At 46.6% G+C, this 7,136-nt stretch overlaps 1 pseudogene; it reads left to right on the top strand.

Moving 5' to 3' along the window:
* The first annotated feature begins 826 nt into the window (after nt 1-826).
* LOC136643206 (5S ribosomal RNA) lies at nt 827-949 on the top strand (annotated as a pseudogene).
* The last annotated feature ends 6,187 nt before the right edge of the window (nt 950-7,136 follow it).

The raw sequence follows: 7,136 nt of genomic DNA on the forward strand, positions 1-7,136 counted from the left end.
GCCTGATCTCGACATTGTTTGGGCAGGGTGATTCAGACCCACTTAAGATAGAAGCGCCAGAGGAGGGGAGGAAATGCCATGTGCCAATGTCTGGAAATGGGTCCCTTTAAAAGAAATTGCACACATGAAATTGTTCATGTCATGGAGAAGTAAGTAGTGTAATTTCTGAAAACAAACAAACCACAGTCTGTTGTCAATGTCAAAAAAAAAGAGTCCCAAAGTCCACAAATCGTGCTGTACTTGTCAGTTTGTTAATCCTCACACACAAGACCACATCAGGATGTTTCCCGATCTGCTTGGCCTGCTCCATATTTTTCCACAGTTAATTAACTCTTGAAAACCATATTCGCGATGTGGAAATCTGCTTCCCATTTTATCTTCTGCATTTCTGCGACCTGTACATCTGCTGCAGCTAGATGCTGGCCTTTTATCTGTTTTAGACTTTGGTCGTGAAGTCAGAGTACGATTCTGAAGTGTCCAAAACACATTTACCATCTGAGCAATGAACTTCAGCCTTAATGGACTAACTGACGACACATTATAAATCTGATGCTGTGAGTCAAGAGTTCTAGCAAACTCCGGCCAAAGTAATGCCATTTTAACATCAGCTCACTGATTCTGCTTCCGGTCTTAAAATGATTGTTAGCAAAAAGCTGTGTGCCATCTCTCACCCAGTATCTTGGTCCTCGAAGACCAGACAGAGCTGGTCTGCGTTATCTTGCAAATGCAATCTAAGCTCCGCGTGGCAAAGGTGGAGTGAAGGCCGCAGGGTGGAGGAACTGAGTAGAGGAGAGTGGAATTTTACTGGACCCTTGCTCATATGCTAGCCTATGTTTGAAATGAGTACCCTGCACATGCCTGATCTCATCTGATCTCGGAAGCTAAGCAGGGTCAGGCCTGGTTAGTACTTGGATGGGAGACCGCCTGGGAATACCGGGTGCTGTAGGCTTCTACCATAGTCTTTCGAGACTGAGTCTTTCATAGTCTTTCGAGACTGAACCAACCCAAAAGCTAGCTGTGTCTAGCTACACTTGTGAATGATTGAGGCAACTGGCGTCCTTGCTGCCTTGCTTTGGTACCAGTAATAAACAAGCTGTTATCTGCTACCTCTTCCCTTGGTGTGTAATTGGATCATGATATGCTGCGTAAGGAACCTCACACTGCCTATGTAGGTTCAAGGGCAACAAATCTATGGAAGAATCAGGTCCTTCTTCCTGGATTCTGAATCAACTGCTGCATCAGGTAGTAATATGGTTTGGGGACTAGACTATGAAGACTATGGAAACTGTTGTTAATAGGCACAATCCTATAATCTCCCTGTACCTATGGAGTGCATGCTCCACCAGCACAGGCAGTTGCAAAAGCTCTGCAAAGCACTTTGCAACTGAGTAAGTGGCACCAGCAGGAAAGCCTGCAGCCTCCCACAAGTGCCAGTGCAGGCCTCCATGCACACCACCAGAGCAAGTAAGCTCTGCACCCAGCAGCAGGGGTGGGTGGGAGAAGTGCAGGGAGGGCAGGGAGGGGTGGGGGAGAGGCAGATTGGTCCCTGGGAGGGGGCGGGACCAGCAGCACTGACATGGGCCATATCCTATCTCTCTTCCCAAGCAAGATCTGCCGACAAGATCCCCCAGCTATGAGCCAAAGAAACTATTTACACATATTTAGGGGACTGGCACAAAAGTATATCATTCCAGTGTGGGCCATCTCTATGTGAAATGGTTTTTCAGTGTAAGACAACTTTTTTAGGTTGTTAAAAACAAATTATCTTAGACATGGTAGCTGTATCCCATATTCTTAAATCAAATGGGGGGGGGGTGCTGCAAACTTTTCCCAGCAACTGGCAAAAATGGTCTCTTAGTTGTTGTTAATAAGTTTATTTATAACTATTTCTAAGTGACTTCTTTTCACCAGCTGGGTCAGCAGAGCTCTTGTACTTAGCTATCTGTTCTGTATGCAAACATATGAAGCTCCAAAACTTGTCCTGTTTTCTGAATACATAGAAGAACCTGAAAGCAGTTCCCCACAATCATTGAGCATAAAACCAAGTAGAAAAATAATTCTGTTTACAGTAGCCTAAGATGCTGCTGAGATCCAAATGTCAATGGGCCAAATCCTATCCAATTTCCCAGTGCCCGTGCAGTTGTGCCAATGGGGCATGCTCTGCATTCTGTGGTGGGGAGACAGTCACAGAGGCCTCCTGTAGGTATGGGAACATTTGTTCCCTTAATTTGGGGCTCCATTGCGAATACGCCAGTGCTGGAAAGTTGGATAGGATTGGGCCCGATTGTGTTTCCTTCTTATTTCCTAAATAGCAAGTAAAGGAGAAGAATCTGGATTGGTACCATGGCAAAGGGTTAAATCCCCTCTCCCCCAGGCCACGGTCTTCATTCTGATCACATTTATCTAGAAAACAAAAACTAAGCACATGTGGGCCTATGAGGTGCTCAATTAATGCGATGTGTAGTTTGGCCCTAATAGTCTCTTTTGAGATGGCCCTTTAGATTCATTGAAATTAATCTCTGTATGTCTGTTGGAAGATCTTTTTGCTGCCTCTTTTGAAATTATGCCTAACCATTATTTCCATAGTTGAGTACCTTGTATATTTTCCTATTAATCATCAGGTGGTTCAAGACCGGCTGACGCTATTAGGCTGCCTGAGGTAGCACATAGCTCTGCTGGTCTCCCCCCCCCCCCCAGCTTAGCCACCCCCTCTTACTTGGCTCCTTCTTCCACAAGGACTCTTGAATCAAAGCAGGAAATGTGATGCAAACTGGGATCCCTCTCAAAGTGCTCTACATTTCCTCTTCTGTTTAAAGAGCCTGTGCAGAGGAAAGAGCGGTCCTGCTTGTTACTTAGAACAGGGGTGTCCAAAGTTTTTGGCAGGAGGGCCATATCATCTCTCTGACACTGTGTCGGGGGCTGGGGAAAAAATTAATTTACATTTAAAATTTGAATAAATTTACATATGTTTACATAAATGAATATATTAAAGATGAACTTATATGAATGAATGAAGGTCTTGCAATTGCTCAAGGTCTATAAAAGGCCTTGCACAAAGCAAGGCTGGCCTTTCCTTTGCTGCCTCTGCTGCATCACAGATGTGAAACTGCAAGCAGTGGCAGGAGCCCTCATCCCACAGCTCACGCAAGAGGTCAAACAGTTGCCCTCACGCTAAGAGCAGCTGCGTCAGGTCAGTGGGAGCTCCAACAAATCTCCGGAGGGCCAGAGGCTCATTGGAGACTGGGGGCTCCCTGAGGGCCACATTGAGAGTTCTCAAGGGCTGCAAGTGGCCCCAGGGCTGGGGTTTGGGCACCCCTGGGTTAGATTAAAGCAATTGGGGGAGCAAGGTGAGGGAGCCAGATTGCTGCACCCTGAAGACTGGAATGTAGCAAACTCACTCCTTCCTTGGTGCAAGCTCTTTAAAGAATCATACCGTTGGAAGGGACTCACAAGGTCATCTAGTCCAACCCCCTGCCTTTGGCAGGAAAACCTCCTAGAGCATCTCCAGCAGGTGCCTGACCAGCCTCTGCTTGAAGATCTACATGCAAGTAGGCCATGTAGAGTCTGCTGGGAGCATGCCCTGCATTCCCTGCTGTGATTAAAGAGCCAGACAGAGGAAGGGGCCAATAAGGAGGCTGGCTTTGTCCTTGGTGGCAGAGTGGGGAAGAGGTGGTGGGCATCTGTTTGCTGCCTCTCTGGTTAAGCTCTGATCTGCCAGCCAATATGAATGGACTCATTCACATCACAGATTGGCCAGGCATGAGGTGGCTGCATGATGCAGAATAGCCTCCGATTTAGTAGGTTTCCTGTAATAGGGGTAGGAGAATACTTTTAATGGAGTGCTTAATCTGGACATATTGAAATTGTTTTGGAACATTAGGTCTTATGCTAACTACAGGTTGTGCCAAGGAGTTCCCTTGTAGTTTCCCTTGTAATTCCCACCTCCAGGACCATCGTGTTCATGAAATGAACTCAAGCCAGAATGGGCGATGGAGCAGTGGTAGAGTCTGGTGTGCCATCCAGGCAAATTGGCCAGTCTGCCAACAGCAATGCTTCAGAGAGCAACACAGCAGCAAAGGGACAGTGAGGTGTGAAGGAAGTGCAAGGGGCCTAAGAGCAAGTCTGTGAGGTGGAGGATTTGGGGCCAGGTGGCAGGCGAGGGCAGCAGCAATTACAACCCAATCGCCTCTTTTGTGCAATCAACTTATTCCAGGATTTAGGCCAAAGTGTTTTCTCCCCGTTTCTGATCATTCTCGTATGGACAGAATTAATTTGTACCATTGCCCAGTTCTATCTTGTTCTCAGTAATTACTCCTGATTGGAAATGGCCTGCCCCCTTCACATCAAGGCAGAGGGAAAACTCCCTGATCCCTACAACTGGTCTCTGAACAGCTTCAGACATCAGAATAGTTTTCTAGCACTGCTTTGAAATGTCTTCAAACTACAAGAGAGAAAAAGAGGGGAATAAAAGGGAGCAAGAGAGAGACTGGAATACGAAGAGTAGGTAAGGAGGGGCGTCTAGCCTAGATGCCTTTAAAAGGGGATTGGACAAGTTTCTGGAGGAAAAATCCATTACGGGGTACAAGCCATGATGTGTATGCGCAACCTCCTGATTTTAGAAATGGGTTATGTCAGAATGCCAGATGCAAGGGAGGGCACCAGGATGAGGTCTCTTGTTATCTGGTGTGCTCCCTGGGGCATTTGGTGGGCTGCTGTGAGATACAGGAAGCTGGACTAGATGGGCCTATGGCCTGATCCAGTGGGGCTGTTCTTATGTTCTTATGAGGGGAAAAAACAAATGTTCTTTTAAAACAGAGTTGTCTTTCTGAAATTTATGCAGAATGGGTTGGGGAAGGCATCTGAAATGCTACTTTAATGTACAACTATTCTTCTCTTAAATTAATTGAGGAATGGGGGAGAAAGCAATCTGAAAGAAGATGATCCTTTGAAACAAACGTATTTTGCAGGAGTTAAATGCAGAGCTTTGAAGTGGAGGTGAATGTTCTGAAGTATAATGTCCCTTAAAAATCCATTTCATCTCTTGATCCTGTTTGTGAGGTTTTGAGTTTCCCAAAATGCTTCTCCAGGCCAGACAGCACTACAAAAGGGAGGGGTGCAAACACCCGGGTGCTAGGCTAGGGGGGCAGTGCCATGCTGCCATCCACTCCCCCGGTAGTGTACCCCCAAGCCTGGCACCCTGGGGTTTGCACTCCTTGCAGTGGATGCAAGGTGGCGGCACCTCCAGGTGGAGGGCAGCACCCCAAGGGTGTGCCCTAGGCAGGGCAGTGGCCAGGAATACCACTGGTTCCAATGGACCACAACTGCTTCCTGATTTTATTTAAACCCGATACTGTGATTTAGCAGCTTCACAGGAATCCAAGTGAGAGGCACATCAAGCTCACCCTTTTAAAGAGGATTTGCCGGCACTGTCCCAGAATCAGCATCAATCTCCAGGTGCCTACAGAAAGCAAACTTTGAGAAGTGAGCAAGGCACTGCTATGGAATTCTCTATGCATTGCAACTGTTACCCTTAACATGCTTGATCTTGTTTGATCTTGGAAGCTAAGCAGGGTCAGGCCTGGTTAGTACTTGGATGGGAGACCACCTGAGAATACCGGGTGCTGTAGGCTTATACCATAGTCTTGCGAGACTGAAGGTTGCCAACCTGTGGACCCACAGCAGACAGGAGGCTGAGATTTATTTCAGTGGGAAGAAAAGGCTGACATCTCTGACCTCATCCAGCTCTTTGCAAGGATACTCAGAAGGCTTAGTTTCCACAGGTAGGCATACGAGTATTAAACCCTCACTGGGAACATTTGCAACATCATCACATGATATGAATTTTGATACGAATTATGTACCTTAATGAAGTTGTTTTCCCAAATCCTTGATCTGCTGATTATTAAAGAGCTGAAAAGGCTCTCCCACCAAGTGGAGTTAAAAGGACAGGCTCATTCAGCAGCCTATACTGGCTCTAGAGAAAAAGTAGTCACTATTTCTTAGAGGTAGGGTGTGTGTGTGTGTGTGTGTGTGTGTGTGTGTGTGTGTGTCCATGCACCTGGGTGTGCATGCACATAGATGTAAAATGTGGAAAACAGGCAAGGCTAAACTTGATCTCAGAGGATACAGCAGAGACAAATGCAAGCCATTTGTCACTTGGAACACTGACATTGTCATGGATTACTGTACTACTAGTAACCATTTGTAGTGATGTTGGGGATGCAAAGCATTTTACAGTAATTATGTGTCCTCACAACAACGTATGTAGATGGATCATCAGTTGAGGTCTAGGTCAGTGTACCTCAGCCAGTGGTACTCATACCAGCAGTGGTACTTGAGGAGATGTCTGGTGGTAGGCGTGGGACCCCCAGACTCCTGCTGCCTGGCAGACAAGCAATGCAACATGACAAAGAGTAGGAGCAGGAGACTCAGCTCGGCAGGCTGAGCTCCAGCGTGCACTTTTTGCACACTTGAAAAAGCCCTCCTACCCGCCCTGAGCCTTTTACTGATATCACATCACATCTGGCCTCCTAACCCCGAAGTAACTGATGGTGATGTCATCTCCAGTCATTTCCAGTGGTACTTCCAATAGGTGGACCATGGAAAGTTGTACAGCACGGGAAAATGTTGAGCAATGCTGGTCTAGGTCTGGTCCTGGTCTAGGACTTGTCTAAGTTATCCAAATATTTCATGAACTCAGTAGGAAACTAAACCCAAGTATCTGATTCAAATCTATTGACTCAAGTCAGTAGAACACGTCAGCTCACTGTGCTGCTGTGTCTGCCACAGACATTAAACAACTGCTATACATGCACTGCATTTGTACACATGGACCAATTGCACATGTGTGCAAGAGCTCAAATGGACACATGACACGAGCACACAACTGTCTGTAGAACACCCATGTGCAATTTCCCCACATGTGATCTCTGCCAGTGCTGACACACAGTCAGAGGGCGGAAAGAACCAGGATTCATGATGTGCAGTGCACCAAAGCAAGATCACCCACAAACTAATCATGTTTTCCTCCCCCACCCCAGTTTTTCTCACACAGTCTAGACTACATCAAAGAAGCAGAAGGAAGGAGTGAACAAGGTGCCTCCGTAACTATATATGGATGCACATGCACAAACACG

Source organism: Tiliqua scincoides, chromosome 2, assembly GCF_035046505.1.
Source record: "Tiliqua scincoides isolate rTilSci1 chromosome 2, rTilSci1.hap2, whole genome shotgun sequence".
In the NCBI taxonomy this organism is placed as follows: Eukaryota; Metazoa; Chordata; class Lepidosauria; order Squamata; family Scincidae; genus Tiliqua; species Tiliqua scincoides.